Consider the following 16,744-nt stretch of genomic DNA (forward strand, 5'->3'; position numbering starts at 1 on the left):
TCTCACCTAGCGCTTTGGGGTTTTCTAACCATCAGCAGCTGATGCTCCACGAGAGCCTTCTGTGGGACAGATTCTGGGCTAGGTCCTAAGTGGGACATGTGACTCAGTCCCTGCCCTTGAACAGTTTGTCACCCAGCAAGAGAAATAAGGTGTGCACGTAAAAATAACTACACTTGAGGAAAGAAGAAACTGGTAAGTGCCAGAGAAGCAGTAAAAAGTAGGTGTGGTATCATATAATGCTCAAAAAAAAAAAAGAACGAAAGTACCATTGACTTCTAATTTGCAATGAAGTCTCACAGCTCCAGAAAGTCCAGAAAAGGGTCTCATTCATTGTCAGTAGGACGGCGACAGCTTTCACTTAGACGCGTTACTAACGACCCCGGAGGTATGTTAGCACCAACCCCAGAGGCACCGCTTTCCAGTGGCAGAGGGACTCAGCTTTGTCATTGTCTAACACAGGAAGATGGACTGGCTCATACAGGGTCAGAGGCAAAGGCATTTTCGAGGTCATCTGGCCTAACCCTCCTTGCAGTAGAGAGGAGTTAGTTACTCAGGGCCCAGAGAAGTGAAGCGCTGTGCCCGAGTCACACAGCAAGGCAGGAGCGGCCAGATCTGGAAACCAGGCTTTGATGCCAAATCTAGTGATCCTTCTGTTACCTCACTCAGGAAGCAAAGGAGCTCCAGGCTAGCAAGACTGGGTCTATTGGTCTGACTGCCATGAAACAGGGACAGTCTCTACAAGGGGTGGCACCTGCCCTTGCCTGGAATTCCACCATTAGTGCTTCATTCCTTTGTATTAAACATCTTCTTTTAGGATGCAAAGTTCCCTAATAGGAGGAGCATACTACATTCCTAACACCTAAATTCTCAAGTAGGTACTCATAGCTCTCAGGCTCTGAGATTTTTTTTCCGGCAAAATGTTTTTCTCCTTTATGCCTGATTTACTACTAAGAAGTAGGAAGATCAGAGCACTAGGATCATGCCAGCCCGCTTGGCCCAGACGTTGTTCTTGGAGCTGCACAGAACGTATGTTCTATTTGAGCTCTAGAAATTTAGCTGCACTAAAATGATATCATGAAGTTGGGACATGATGAAGGATTACAGACCACTGTTCTCAGCAAGGAACTCAAGGCCTCCTGTGTGTTTATGACCATCTGACTCTGTGGCCCACCATGGAGAACGTGGAACAGCCCTGCGTGGGGGAAGGGTCCTGTCTTGAAGGCAGGGCTGATGGCTAGACAGAGAACTAATAGGCCTCATCAAAATGATAGCTAACAGTCGTTTAAGCTTATTCCCTGGCAGGCACCCATATTTAAGCACTTGGCATATATTAATCCTGCACTAATATCATCATCTCCTCTACAGATTGGGACATCAAGGCACAGAAAGCTTAAGCAACTTGACCAAAGTCACACAGCTAGTAAGAGGGTGCGCCAGGATTTGGACACAGACAGGCTCCGTGTCTGTGCACTTAGCTATCGTGCTAACCTACCTCACAAGGAAAGGCCTGGTTGTCCCCTTCATGCACTGGCCACAGCCCAGCAAGAAGCCCTGAGCCCTGCAGACCTTCTGCTTAATTCCCTGCAGTCTTCCCCCGAAAACCCCCTGCCAGGGCAGTTCTCGGCAGCCCAGACTCCCATTCCTTCAAAAATACGAGCGGTTTCCCAGGGAAGTAGTTAGCCATAGGTGACCCCTGACTCCTCAGGGCCTGGGGAGAAACGCTGAAAACAGGACCACAAGGCCAATCTGCAAGGCTCCTCCTCCCTGCACTCGCTGCTCATCTAGGTCCAGCCTGGGAAGGTGCAGTTCCAGCAGGTCGACGTGCTGAGGCCTCCTGGTCCTCAGGTCCCTCCCGCTGTCCTGGCAGTAGGCTGCACTCCATCAGGACATGACGCTTCTTTGGGTCATGACGCTTCTTTGGCTTCTGACATCCCCTGGTTGGGCTAGCCCCACATCACCCCACCCCACCACACACACGAACACAAACACACACCCCTTTCCTGGATCTGTAATGCCCACCCCCCACAAGCCCAGCTACCAAAGAGAGCCCTCTGGCCCTGGAAATAGCATCTGGGGCTTCTCTGCCAGGTCATCTGGAAAACACACTTGGGGTGGCAAGTGAGGCTGGATGGCCTAATAAGGCAGGAGGAGGAGGAGAGACAGCTGGGGAAGTGGAACGGGCTGGTTGGGGACTGTGGCCCTGTTAGGCACAGATGCATTGTAAGGGTAGCGACCGGGGAGCTGCACTGTGAGGGCTGTGGGCTCTGTCGCTGTGAGGGGCAGACTGGATGGCTCTCCTCCCCCAGCCCTTCTTCTCACACCTGTCACTCCATTTAGCCCGGTTTTGATGGTTGAGATTAAACTCCAGCCCTTAGCAACGTCTGATGCTCAGTATCCAGCAGGAGCCTTTATCTGAGATTAAGGATAATGGATTTCCTTTCTTGAATAAGTTTTTTTTTTTTTTTCCCCTTCCTCTTTCTCTCGGACTTTTTGTCCAAAATGCTGCTCAACTTTAGAAAATAGACCTTTTGTTAAAAAGTCTTTTTATTGACTAACCCTCCGTCCCCCAGTTCTCTCCCTTCTACCTTCCCACCACCGTCCTCGCTTTGCCACGCTTCCAAGGAAACCCGCTTCAAGGAAACGGTGAGAGAGCGTAACGGAATGACTGGACCTTCCTTCTCTCTGCTTGCGTCCTCCTCCTTCAGAGTCCCCTGGGCTTTGCTCTGCGCCTGCAAGGAGCCTGGTGTACTGAGAGTTGGGGACAGGGAGAAATAACTTGACTTCTTCCTTATTTTCCTTCAGCGCATTTCGCCAATGCCCACATCTTCAGAAATCTAGATCCTGCCTGGAAGAAATGGGGAGAGGACTTGGTGGGGGAGTCCCTTCCTTGGTGTCCAGCAGGGGGAGGGAGCAGCCTCCAGGCGTGTACGCGTGGTCTTCATGGGAGCTGGGAGACCCATTCCAGCAGCCAGGGTCCACCGTGTACATTTATTTCACCTGGATCTTTCTTTTTCCCCCTTCAACAGCCCTATTACCATATTTAAATGCAAGTATGTCTCTTTTCATTGGCATTTTAAGTAGCTTAGCCTGACCTTCTTAGAGTAGCTCGTTCCCTTTTGAACTTCTTTCCGCCCCAGTAGTTCCGTGTAGCTAGGACCATAGTCTTAGAGTTTAGTGGGCTTCTAGTTCGCTGTTTGGGGATGGCTCTTCTTCCTTTCCTCCCCTGTTCCCTGCCCTTCCTGTCGCATGTCTTCCCCCTCTGTCCTATACCAGTGCCTTTTGGGGAAGGCTCAGTGGCTAAAGCCGAGCAGCTCAGCGGGGCTGTTCGCTGCTCACGGCTGGCTTCCGGCACATCGTTAAAACCACAGCCATTGGAAATGGGTCCTGGGATCAGGCCTCCAGCTGTCTGCTTGGATGGCAGAGGGTGTTTCAGGTGTGTGGGAGTGTATCTCTGTGTGTCCCAGTGCGTGGCAGAGTGGGCCCATTCTAGTGGTCACGGAAGCCGAGGGGAGGGGACTCACCCACCTTTTCCTTCACCTGGACATTTCTGTAGCCACACTGGGTCACCTTGTCCTTTTGACTTGTAGTCTCATTCCTGGGACAGCCTTGCTGCCTGGTGTATTATTAGCTAGCACAAGGACTTGATTGAGACCCCCCTAGGAGACCCTTCAGTGCCGGCTTGATCGGGACGGTCAACACACAAGAGCCAGATCTGATGAATCCCCATCACTGTGCCTCGGGAGGTTGAAACACTGAGAGAGAGAAAACAAGGTCGCAGCACTCATCCCACGTAGGCCCCCGAAGCCCCATGCTCCCTCCCACAGCTGGCTTCATGCACATGCAGTGGACCCCCAGAATGCTTCACCCACAGGCCCGGGGCAGTGACACTGCTGACGTGACAGAGTCTGGCGTTAAGACAGCCGAGCAAACCTGCAGAGCCTTTGGAGAACAGCTAGAGTTAAGCCGTCTCCTTGCCAAGATGCCTGTTCTTGTGCCTGTTGCATCCCAAGGGCCTCCTGCCCGTGACTCAGAGCTGACTGCTCCCTACAGGTGACCTAGCCATATTTAGTCCTGCTCTGGGCAAGTCCTGGGGAATTACCTGCTGTCGGTACAAGGGGAACAAGGAGCTCACCGTGCTCTCAAGAGAAGTTCCTCTTAATCCTCTTGGATTTTTTGGTATGCCTTCTAGAACCAGTTTCCAGGGCGACAAATGGGTGAGAATCAAACACACCTAAAGATGCTATGCCTTCCAGAAGCCCGAGAGCCACTGATCTGTGTCCCTCCTAAAAGTTGACGCACGGAGATGCCTTCCCGCTCCTGTCCTTTGTGTGGAGGGGTGGGGAGTGTGGCCTGTGGCCCTTCCCAGGACCCCTCCTTGACTCCGGCCCCCTTCTCTCCGCCAGGCTTTCCGGCAGCAGCTTACGGACCAGTGGCGGCAGCAGCTGTGGCGGCAGCAAGAGGATCAGGTAGGAAGGTGTATGGGACAGGCGGCTCCCAGGCATGCCCCAGTGTGCAGGGGCGTCAAAGCCCTGTTGGATCTGTGTGGCTGCATCTGTCCCCTGCTCTCACCACAGCCCGGAGGGTGGGGACAGGGGGGCGAGGGCCAGGCCCTGCCACCCAGGGCACCTCCCTGCCAGGGTCAGTCACGGGACTGCAGACCAAAGGTAGATTATTATTCTGTCATTGAGAAAAGAAAAATGAATTTCTTTTTGACTTTGGACGGCCCCTTCGCCTGTCAGCCGGCTTCAGGGCACCTGTGGTCATTGCCCTTCCTGGTTTTGACTGGTTCACAAGGGTCCCTTGCTCCAGTCTCTGGCACAGCCGGAGAAGGTCTGGGTTATAAGAGGGAAGCTCAGAATCCATCCACGTGTTCCCAGCCGTGGAGCGACCAGCCCCTCTCAGGTCCTGCTGCCCCTGTAGCCGGGCTTGCTGATCCGGCTAAAGGCCCCGCTCCTGAAGACCGCAAGTGGGGCCAGCCCTGACCTCAGTGAATGAGCGCAGTTTCCCGAAGCCCTCATTGCATCCCAGACACTCTTACCAGAGACCAGATTGCTCCTGGACTCGGCTGCCAAGGGAGGCGGGATTTCTCTCCCATGGGGTTGCCCATGTCCTTTGGTCTCCAACTCTCACCTTTCAGGTCTGGAACCTCCCAAGCGATGTGGGAACATTTTCCCAGTGGCCCTAGGAGGGCCAGGGGGAGCTGGGGCATGTCCAGGGTGCAGTCCCCAGGACCTTTAGTCCCTCTCCTCCAGATGCTCACTGCCTTTCTGAATAAGCAGGGCTTCTGCTGTGTGCCGGGCTCCCAGGGAGGCCTCCTGGCCTCCTTCCACCTCCCCGTTGGCCACCAGGAGACCCCTGCCCCCCTAAGCCGTGATTTGCCACTTTCACCCCACACGCCATGGACAGGATGCTGGAGCACCCAGGGGAGCCATAAGTTTGATTAACAGGGCTCTGAGAAGGGGGAAGGGGGAGAGGTGCTGGTGCGGATACCAGGAAATGGGGCATTAAAAGCCCAGAGGGCAAATGCCAAAAACCCAAACCCTCGGTGACAAGAAACTGGCACAGCGAGGCCCATTAGAAACGTCAGTAAAAATCCGTTCCATGCAAACTGGCACTGCCTCGAGCTACAAAGGATCCACTCCCGTGAATCACCCACTGGGGATTTCTTTGGAGGGGGCCAGAGAATTCTCGGGGAGCTGCGAGGGGCAGTAGGGGTAGACCGGCAGGCAGCTCTGGAGAGCTGGGTGTCCTTGCTCAGCATCCACCTGCCCTAGCGGCCTCCAGACGCCTCTGGCCAGTGTCCCTTGGTCCCCCTTGCCCTGGGGGCGGGGTGCACAGCTGCCTCGTGTCTCCCTGTTCCATTTGGTTTTTTTTAACTTGAGTGCTTTTTGGTATAGCTATAAATGAGCCTCTGTCCTACCTGTGCCTGGTGGGGGGACTATGAAAAAGAAAACTCTTGAGATTTTTGAGTGTTGTTGGTTTTGTTTTCTCCATTCGGTTTCTTTCTTATTATGACTTGGATTATGAAACTAAACTTTAACCCGAAATTAACCCTGCCTCTCTCCCCACCCCACTCTCCTTGACTTCATGGCAAGTTTAAAGGGCAGCATGGGGTTCTTTGTGAGTCTGAGAGTGGTCTCCCCATGGTCGATGCCCCCTTCCGCCACCCCCGCCCTCTCACAGACCCCCCAGAGCCAGGCGGGGGTCCCACCCATCCCCTCTAACTTCTAACCCCTAAGGTCAGAGCCATCTCCAACCACACTTTTTTTTTCAGGATCAGTGGTGTTTTATTTGTAGCCATTTCCATCGGGAGCAAGGTCTCCCACAGGTCATTCTAGGTCAGCCATGCTCATCGCTGCACTGTTAGTGAATTCTATTCAGGAGTGTGCGCCCAGACCACCTGCCCCACACCAGCCTGGTTAGTGCAAGGAGTAAATCCTCAACTCCGAGGTGCCCGCCCCGCAGGGTGCAGGCTCAGCCGGGAAGCGACAGGCACCCGACAGTTCTGCCTGGGGTCGGGGGCTCGGGATGTGCCCAAGGGCGATGACTAGACTGTGTCTGCCAAAGTCAGAACACGGCCCAGGTGGGAGACACCTGCCTGCATGTAGACAGGGTGGCCCCTGCCCCCACCCTCCTTTGGACCTAGAGCAGGGTTACAAGGTTGGGGAAGGCAGATCTCTACCTTTCTTTCTTTTAGTACATTTTGGCCTGTAAGGACTGTCCTCTCCTCCTCTTAGAAAATGATCTGGACTCCGAGCCTGGCAGGATGGCCAGTTATTTACCTGTCTGTAGTGGCTCCTCGGTGGCTCTTTGGCATGGACGTGAGAGGGCCACACAGACTTGTTGGGGTCTGTGCATCGGCCCAGGCCAGCACAGGCTCACCGAGGACGAATTGTCGGGTTCTACCTTCACCCGTTCCTGCAACCCTGCACCCCCACCCCAGCTCCTTCCCAGGGAATAGGGGTGCTCCTTCAGCCTCCCCAGACAGAACCGGCAGCCTCAGCCATAGGAGGGAGTCACAAGTTCAGATGCATTCCCTTATAGGAGGAGCTGGTTCAGGGAGAATCTGTGGAGTACCAACCTGAGCTTGGTACCGTGCTGGACCTGGCAAATGACTCAAACAGTGAGAAATGCAGCCTCTGCTCCCGGGGCTCTCAGGCTTGGCTTAGGGATCAGGCATCGTATAGAAGGCCCTTTTTTTTCCCTTTCATTTTTGTCTAGCTCCACAGTTTTGCTTGGGGTTTTTTTCTTTCACTATGATGTACTGGGGGAGCTTCCTGAGGCTGAAGCACTTGCTGAGGGCCGTGGGGTGGGAAGCAGCTTCTCTTTTGCTCAGGTTGGCAACTTGTATTTGTGAGGGCTACGGTGTCAGGGTAGGAGGTCCAGGGGCTCTTGAGCTCTGCTCCCACCTCAGCCAGCTCCTCTGGGCCAGCCTGCACACCTTTTCCTAATTCAGCCAGGACCTGAGGTGAGCAGGGCTCAGGCGACCCTACCAGGAAGGTCCCTGCCGACTCCTAGATAACTTCACTATCAGTGGTCACTTTTCTTTTACCTTCACCTGGTAGTTTGAAATGTCATCTTTTCTTGTGCTCAGTCGAGAGTTTGTTTGTTTATTTTGATCGTATTCATTCAGTTCCAATGGCCCCATCATGTCCCACCCAAACCTCAATCCCATTTGGGGAACAGCTCCCCCCCACCCCCCGCCCCCATCCCCACAGGTGAGGGACATAGTTCGGATTTTCAGGCTATTTTATTTCTGGGTGACATTACGGGTGGGTCCGTGTATCAATCTTAGAGCTTCTGAGTCCCCGCCCCTCCCTCAACCCATCTCCGGCCTCAGCCAGGACCCCTTACTGTACTTTATACTTGCCAGCTTTATTCCAATGTAGTAACATGAGCTCCTGACGGTGGTGGTGAGTGTGAGAGTCACGTTTCTGTTGTCTTTTCTCTTGCTTGGTTGGGGCTGCGGTGAGAGTGTCTCTGAGGCATACTTTCCCGCCTCTCTTACACTAGGATCTGCACACCTCCTCTCAAACACTCTTCTGAGCACGCTCAGCGGGAAGGTTTGTCCACACCTATTAATCCTCTCTCAGTGTCCAGCTTCCTGTTAGTACCAGCTGGTTTGCATGTTTTTGCTTGTTCAGATGAAACAGTTCAAGAAACAAACTCATATCCAACTCTCGAGAAATGTCTTTTTTTTGTACTTTCGTTTTCGATTTTTTTTTTATTAGTTACAACTCCAAAACACCTGTTGTCCAGTAAAACATTTCACACCTCCCTGCCTGTTCTTAGATTGTATGTATCTGTGGGACTGAACTAAATGCATGCACTGTAGTAGATGTACTGGTAGCTGTAGCTGTAGTTGTAGAACATGCATTGTTGAGTTGATATTACAGGGTCTCCCGACAGCTCGGTACGGCACGGCTGTCTGAAGGATAGCGTGGGGGACCAGGAAGAGAAGGGACTCCATAATTTCAATGTTGCCAAGGGGCTTGGATCCATGTTCTCGCCATCAGCCACCACCACCTCCCCTCACACTCCCTGCTCCCCCAGGTCCAGAACTGGGTCACCACCCTCAGCTCTAGCTTCCCTAATTGAGACCTCTGTCAGTTGTGTCCAACTATAGTGAAAGAGCATGGAACCAGGATTGGAAGGAGTCTTAAAGTTCTTCCTTGTTCTTGTCTTCCTCATATGGTTCTTGAACGGAACACATCTTTTCTTATTTCTCAGGGGTTACCAGCAAGGCTCCTCCAAGTCCTCTACTCTTTGAGTCCTTTGCCAGCTCACATTCAGCCCTGTAAGGGTACAGGTCCAAGAGGCAGCCCTGCCTATGTGGTCTCCTCCCAGAAGTGGAGAGGGAATGAGATATGTTAGCGACAGGGATTAAGATCCTAAGATCTTCAGTCTGCAGATGGGGAATGCCTTTGGTCCTAGTGGAGGTCGGCATTGGTTCTCACGGTCGGTGAAGGTGAAGGAGAAGCCTTTAGATGAGCTCTCCAAGGGGTGGGGGCGAGTGGGTGAGGGTGATGACATTCCTAGCATGGAGATTATTGGCACAGCTTCATGGGGAGGGAAAGGCAGGTGCTGTAATAGTCAAAGAAGAGGCCACAGTTTTCCTCCAACTCCCCAGGAAGACATGACAGTCCTGCTGCCTTTGCCCTCAGCTCAGGGGCTCTTAGAGCTTTTGGAGATGTCCCTAATCTATCATGGGAGACAGAAGCCCAGGAAGTCACAGAGTCCATGAAGTCCCCAAAAGAGTATGAAGTGACGGAGCGAAATGGTATCTTCATGGACAGAAGTGTGCTGTGGAAGTCTGGCACTGTTGGGGTCAAAAAGGGTTAGATGTGAGCAGCCAATCAGCCACCAGACAGAGTGACGGCCCCAAGACCCAGGAAGGGACATCTAGAAGGTGCCGTCCTTCAGGCTTGGCCATCACTGGGAGTGTTGAGAGGGCAGTGGGCAGACGGAAATATTTGGAACTGTGAGGCTTCCAGACTGCTGAAGCTGCAGATTCACCGGGGCTGGGGAGCAGGAGAAAAGGATGGAGACAGAAGGCAGAGAAAGCAGAAAATCCCGCCCCCCTTCCCCATTGGCCTAAATCTTAGGTCTGGTTTTGCTAAGAAATTGACTTTGCTGCCCTGTGGCTGGACATCCTAAGAGTTTCCATTCCTACAGGTAAAATGAGCAAAAGTAAAATCTAGATCAGGGGATAGAATAAATAGTTTAACTTGAACCATAAAAGAAAACTTTGAGGGAAAATAGTAGATCTCATGAAGGAGGCATGCTTGTCCCACCAGACTCAGGATGGTTTCCATGTCCCCAGGGACATCCTTTGCCTTATGTGTGTTAAGGACTAAGGGGCATGAGTGATCGTGTTGCAGCATAAGCTTTAGGGTTCCCAAATGTGGCTTTCAACAAGCGTGTACTGGAGGTTTACTTTGTGCCAGGCACCAAGGAATATGAGGACAGTTAACGCTTCTTGCCTTCAGTGATCTGAGAATGAAGATCCCTCCCCCTGAGAGCCCCTATTTCCCATGAGGTGTTGTTTTTGGCACTGTTGGCTTCACTGAAGACAGGAACATGGATCAATGTGCCGCCTTCATTTCTGAAGATGGCTTTCTTGCGCCTCCATCAGCAGGATCCATTGTCCAGGAAGGGGAGGGCACTGTGCGACCATCTCCGCTTTGCTCCCAACCTCCTTTATGCTAGCAGCACACATTCTCTGGGGGCTGTGACCCCAAGGTAGATCATCTGTGGGTAGGGTCATGGGGACACCCTCTTGCTGGGATAGAGCCACATCTTCGGCCATGGAGTAGAGCCAGTACAGTAGCCCAGAGGGAGAGCAGATCTGTGACCTGTTAGGACCTGCAACCAGCCAGGCTTACCTGAAAAATAATCTCTGAACATGCATCTCCCAGTCCACTGCCTGTGTTCTGGGGGTGGGTATGTTGTCTCTCAGTTTGTCATTAAAATCTTTATTTCTAAGAGAGCCAGGACTTTGCCCATAAAGAGTCTAACATTGGATTTCAGTAACTCCGGTGAATTTAAATGTGCAGAGCTGCCTTCCCGCTGACCTCAGCTTCATTCATTTTCTAAGGGCTTTTGGACCAACCCTGTTGAGGATAAAATACATCAACTCTAATCAATAATTTTGTAATAGAAATACCATGCACTTGATAAATCAACTCTAGTACAATTAGTGACTAGCCTTGAAGCCCAGACCTAAGTATATAAGTTAATCCCAAGGTGAATGGCATGGGGGAATGTTAATGGTCTTTTAAATCAGTGTAATTATTTTCAGTGGGTGACAACATTCGCGTCTGCCCTCTGAGCTGGTGGGCCCCCCGCGGCCGTGCTGGCTCAGGAGGAGGGCTGGAATGTGTAGTGGTACCTTTGAAAGCTCCATAAGAGCATGTAGGACACAATAGAGAGAGACGGAGGATGCCCTCGCTGGGCTGGATGGCAGCACTACAGGGTCTGGGGAGCCCCAAAAGCTGGTGAAACCTTCATGTCGGTGAAAATCATCAAAGGAGCACTTGCCTGAGTGCACCGAGTTCCTTATGTTTCTGCAGAGCTTAGGCTGTCATGTCTGTTACTGCAAATATCCCGTGAGACAGGCCAGAAGACAGAAGTTTTTTGCCTGGTTTTGCATGTTTGTTTTTACGAGAAATCTGGGCTACAGAACAGTTTACATGACTTATTCAAAGTCATACAACAGGTTACCTGGGGAGCAAGGCTTTGATCAAGGGTGAAGAACCCTGGACTTGAATCCTGGTCTTTGGCCTCCTTTCAGTAGCTCTGGAGCGGCCATGTGTGTCCATGCAGTCCCCACCTGCTGCCTGGACCCCGTGCACACGCAGCAATGCACGGCACGCTGGGACAGCCCAGCAGCCTCTGTGGCCAGTGCTGTGTCCACCGAGGACTTAGGCTCCAAGACCTCACAGTCTAACTTTCAGACGAGATTTCAGAACTGGGCCCAGGGCACATTTGCCGTGGAGTTTATTTCAGCACATATTTGTTATGTGCATAACAACAGTAATTATTATAATATGTGGCAGGCACTGTCCTAGGCTTTGGGTCAGAGTACTTTGGGCTGTATCAGAAACCCGGCTCAGCGTGGTTAAATGTGACAGGGGATTTATTGCCTGACATCTTGGAAGCTCCATAGAAGAGTCGACTTTATGTGTGGGTTATGCAGGGCTCTTTTTCTATAGTTCTTCGAGCTCTGCCCTCCTTCTTGTTTCAATATTGTCTTTGTGTTGGATTTCTTATGGTGGCAAAATGCTTCACGCCACCTTCCTTGTCTAGAAGTGGGGGAGGGGGTCAGATGGTCCAGAATTCTAGCAGAAAATCTAGCTGCTTGGCTAAGGCCTGGGTTACAAGCACTAATTACTGAGGATGAGCTCCATCCCCCTCTAAACGGAATAGCTCTTACACAGTGAGAGAAGGATGGAGACTAACAGGTACCCAAACATGATGCCGTAAGCCCAGAAAACAGAAGGAGCACAAAAGAGGAAGTGATTAGCTTCATCTGGGAAGTCAGGGAAGGTTTCACAAGGGAGCGTTTCTATTTCTGAAAGATAAATAGGAACTCCCCGGGGGACCAGGGGGAACAGCATGTACAAAGCCACCAGAACCCAGAATAGTAGAGTGAACTTGAAGCCCTTCTGTTCAAGTTCACCCTGGCTGCAGAATAAAATGCATTTAGGGCTGGGGGGATGGGGAGCAGCAGATAAAGGGGGAGAGCCAGGCAGAGCCCGAGCAGGAGAACCTGGTGCCATGCTAAGGAGCCTTGATTCACATGTGCAGTCAATCAAGTGAGCCTTGAAAAGGCCTGAAACCAGGACGTGACATCAGATTCGTATGTTAGACAAGCCTTGACAGCAGTGTCCAGGGTAGAGTAGAGAGATGAGACTGAAGGCAGGAGGACATGTGACAGATAATTCACGTACACATTGTAAATACTCCATAAATGTTTGCATATGACTGCCCAGAAAAATGCTGCAGGCCTTTTGCCTCACTCATTAGTTGTTTAATTCTGGGCTCAACATCATGCTCCGGGGAGGGGGATGAGATGCAGAATCATGGGACATGGTCCTTGTCTTCGACAAGGCCTCAGTCTTTTGGGGAGAGCACAGCACACACCCCACATTAGAACTGGTCTTCAGCAAGACTGGACTCCTGCACCGTGAGAGAACCCTCAGCAGGGAGGAAGCCCAGATGGGAGGCAAGGCTTGAAGTGGGACTTGAAGGATTTGGATTGGGAGGCAAGAGAACATTCTAGGTGAGGGAACTTGGATAAAAGGTCAGCAATGGGAGGAGCAAGCCAGTGGTTGGGTGACAGAGAGGGCATAGGCTTGAAGAGGTAGGGACAGGCTAGATTCCGGGAGACCTCGAAAGCCAGGTTTGGCATAATCACATTCGTGGGAAAGAGAGGTTCACATTCTTCATGACAATGGAGCTTGGTAAGGACAGAACCAGCTAAAGAAGATCAATCTGGCGGTGACCCCACAGAGCACAGCCTGACCCCTAATCCCCAGAGCTGGGGCTGGGTTTGTGACCTGGAGCCTAAAGGGAAGGGAGCAAGGTGACAAGGAGGCAACACTGGAGGGCATTCTATCACCGAACTCCATCTTGGTTTCCTGTGACGCACCTTAGCTTTTGCCAACAAGTTGTTGCCTATTTTCTGCTTGGGGCTATTGGTTCCCACTTCTGTGCCCTCATGGCAGCCACTGCCTATTATTTCTGCCAGTCCATTTCCCTCTGTGTTTGCCTTTGCTGCCTTTGTTAAAATCTGGCTCAGGCTGCCAGGAAGCCACACCTGATTAACCCTACCTGGGCACGCCCTGGTTGCTCTAGCTCCTCAACACGATCTTGTGTCCTTGGTCTTCTTCCGGACTGATGAGTTCTCCTGAATGAAAGGTGGGTCTTGAGTCTTTGGAAGATGTTCTGCCTGTATCTCAGAATAGTGTCTTCCTTCTTCAACAGTGTAAACCATCAATCCTCTAGGAGACAAAGTCAGCCTCATTCTTAATATAGATAAGTAATTACTATGCAGTTAGATAAAACAGAAAATAATGGGGCCCTTCGTTCCTGGATACTAACTAAAATTAAAAAAAAAAAAAAGTCTCCCCTTTCTAGCTTGGGATCCTGTAGCCCAGGAGGTGGGCAAATAATGCTTTCAAACAGCTGCGATCGACTCCTGGAATTAGACCTCTCAGGATAAGACAGCCATGATGAAATCCACTCTATAGCATTCTGTAGCATGGATGGGAGGGGTCCTGCCAGCATCTCAAAATACATATCCACCTGAGAGATTATGTAAGGGAAGGATCTTACAAGTGGTTGATAGAATGCTAGAAATACTTCCCAGCCAATTTTAATAAAATAATGATAATAGTAATATGTTAATAACTCACGTATTTATGAGTAAGCCAAGTACTGTGCCAAGCCCACCTGCCTTATCCCATTTAATTCTCATAACCCTATGAAGGGACACCATCATTCCCATTTTAAAGATTTTAAAACTTAAAGGGACAGAACCAGCTAAGTTAGTTTGTCTGGGATGGCAGAGACAGGATTTGAGCCTGAGTCATCTCGTCAGAGCTGAGCTCTCAGCCACTGTCCACGGAGGCTGTATCATACGAGCCCCACAATGCCTGAGCAAAGCTCTGCATCTTTAAAACGTACACTCAACAAAACAGCCACTGCTGCCATCAACTCAGTTCTCCGTGTCTTTGGGGGAAGGAGAGAACCCAAAATTATTTACAGGCGGCCTCAAGAGGCATTATATGTATTTTTTGCACCGCTTCTGCTGTTGCAGACTTAAAGTCATGGTTCTGTGTGGCTTTGGCTGACATTTCTGATCTGACTTTTGGTCCCTGAATCCTTTCAGACCAAAGGCAGACAAAGGAGGCCCAGAGGAGGTATGATAGGGTATGAGGAAGCCAGCCTGAAGGTAATTATTTGAAAGGAGCTTTAGCTGAAACAAGACTGAAGGAAGTTAGCCACTGCCCAAAAAAAGAAATTAGGTAATGGAGGAAGGGAGGGCCTCTTTGGGCAGGACAGACCATCTCCTTAGGGATGTCAGCATCCCTTCCTGTGAGCTGTGAGGACTTGAATCTGAAAGGTCACTGGGAAGCACAGCCCAGCCCTAGAGCTGGGAGGGGATTGGCCGCCCAGTTGCTGGGGCTTTGCTTTGGGCCAATAGCTGGGGAAGGGTGGGGCCAGAGGCAGGAACAGTGGGCTCCTTGGCCAATCAGTTCTTCAGAAAGGCTGGGCTCCTGGTACCATGGCAACCGGGAGCAGGGGCTCATTTGTTTTGTAGATGAGTAATTACTAGGCAATTAGAGAAAGCTAAAAATAAAGGAGCCCTTTGTTCCTGGTTACTTATTAATATTAATAAAATGATCTGTCCAGGTCTGTGGTAAACAATTGATGCAAACCTGTGTGCCTGTGGTAGAGCCCACTGTGGGAGGCAAAGGCTGCCCAGCCCCGCTTTCCTCTCTCTTTCTGAAAGTAACCTGCAGAGGGTTGGTTTTCCAAGCCTTGCGAGGGAAAAAGAGAGGCTCAGCCTCACAGTCACACAAGATGCCCTGGAGTCAGAGGTCAGTTAGGCACTGACCCAGGAGGAGGGTCTGGCAGTGTCAGCCCAGCCTCCAGAGAAAAGGCCAGAAACAGAGCGGCAAAATCAGAAAAGAAGAGCCGATGTTGGAGGAAACCCCTAGTCCTGTTTTGCTATGTATTCTTGGCCAGATTATTTGACTTTCGTGGGTCTAGATTGTTCAGCTCCATAAAGTAGTCTTTAAGCCTTCCACTGAGGTAGTTCCCAAGATGTCAAGGTCTCCCCTCCCACCTGGCTTGAAGAGAAACAAATGAGGCTTGGAAATGACTTACTGGAAGGTTACAGGGTGTTGGGCGATTGGCAACTCAGCTTCCTCTGCCTGGTCTTGGGGATAGAAACGGCTCAGAGGCTTCCATCCCTACCCTTCCTAGCGGGAGGGGCACCTCGTGGCTTAATCGGATAAGAATGATAAACAGCTTAAAGGAGAAAAAAAAGAGAGAGAGAGAATAAGAGCATAGAAGGAAGAGCAGAGAATCCGAAGACTTGGTTCCAGTCCTGCTTCTGCCTTCAGCAGGCTGGGTGATTCTTGGGCAAAGGATTTCAGACTAGAGAGTCCTTGGGGACTGTTCAGCTCTGTAGCTCAGTATTGCTTCTGTTTCCAAAGTTCTCAGTCCCATGTCACTGGAAGTGACAGTGTCAGTGACTGGAGAGGAAGCCAGGGATGTGGTAAGTTGGTGGGGATACATGTGAAGACAGTCAGTCTTGCACTTTTTTAATGCATGAAAGCAGTGAGAGGGATGGAAATATTTTCAGAATTGTATATCGGTTTAAAAAAAAACACAAACCCTATAGTCAGATTTCCGACCTCGGATGTGGTTGATTAAAACTTCATAGGGTTTGGCTCTCTGGATGATATTCATTAATAAAGGTGGACCTGCTAATAGCTGCTGTTGATGAGCAAATCAGCTCTGAGACCAGGGCCAGCGCAGTGGTTCTTGAACTTTGCTACGTGTTAGAATCTCCTGGGGAGTTTTTTAAATTCCTATTGTCCAGGCCACACTGCAGACCCACCAAATCAGAATCTACCAGGGTGGGCCCCAGGCCTCAGCAGTAATTAAAGCTCCCCAGGCGAGTCCCGTGTGTAGCCATGGACTCAAGTACCACCAGGTTCTTGCCAGATATAGAGCCTCACACCATCTCTGATTTTGTCACCAATACCCCTACCTCAGAAAGAAATCAACAAAGCCAAGTCAGGCAGCTCCGCCCAACCCCCTCTAATAGCAGGAGAGCTAGTCTAGATCCTTCGCCTCGAAGTGTCCAGCAGGGCCAGGAAGTCCACCCTCCCAGGAGGGCGGAACAGGTCTTTGTCTTCATGGACGGATTCTCCTGCGTCCCTCTAGAACAAGCCTCTCCTGACTGAGGTTAAAAGCATATATGCATAGGACCAGCAGCCCGGAGCAACCATAAACAGGGAAGCAGCCGCCCTCCTTGACTGTCTGACAAATGGGGGCCTTTTGGTAAGGTCGAGTTTGTTTGTTATTAAAGATCTAATTAGGAACATGAGAGGGAGCTGAATGGCTCCGTGCTTAGCTAATTAGTGACATGTATGTGCCCGCTTTGAACTTCAAGGACACAGAGCTATTAGCGCTTACATCAAAAATGGATTAAACTCCAGTGCCT

Source organism: Pteropus alecto, unplaced genomic scaffold (genome assembly GCF_000325575.1).
Source record: "Pteropus alecto unplaced genomic scaffold, ASM32557v1 scaffold98, whole genome shotgun sequence".
NCBI lineage: Eukaryota > Metazoa > Chordata > Mammalia > Chiroptera > Pteropodidae > Pteropus > Pteropus alecto.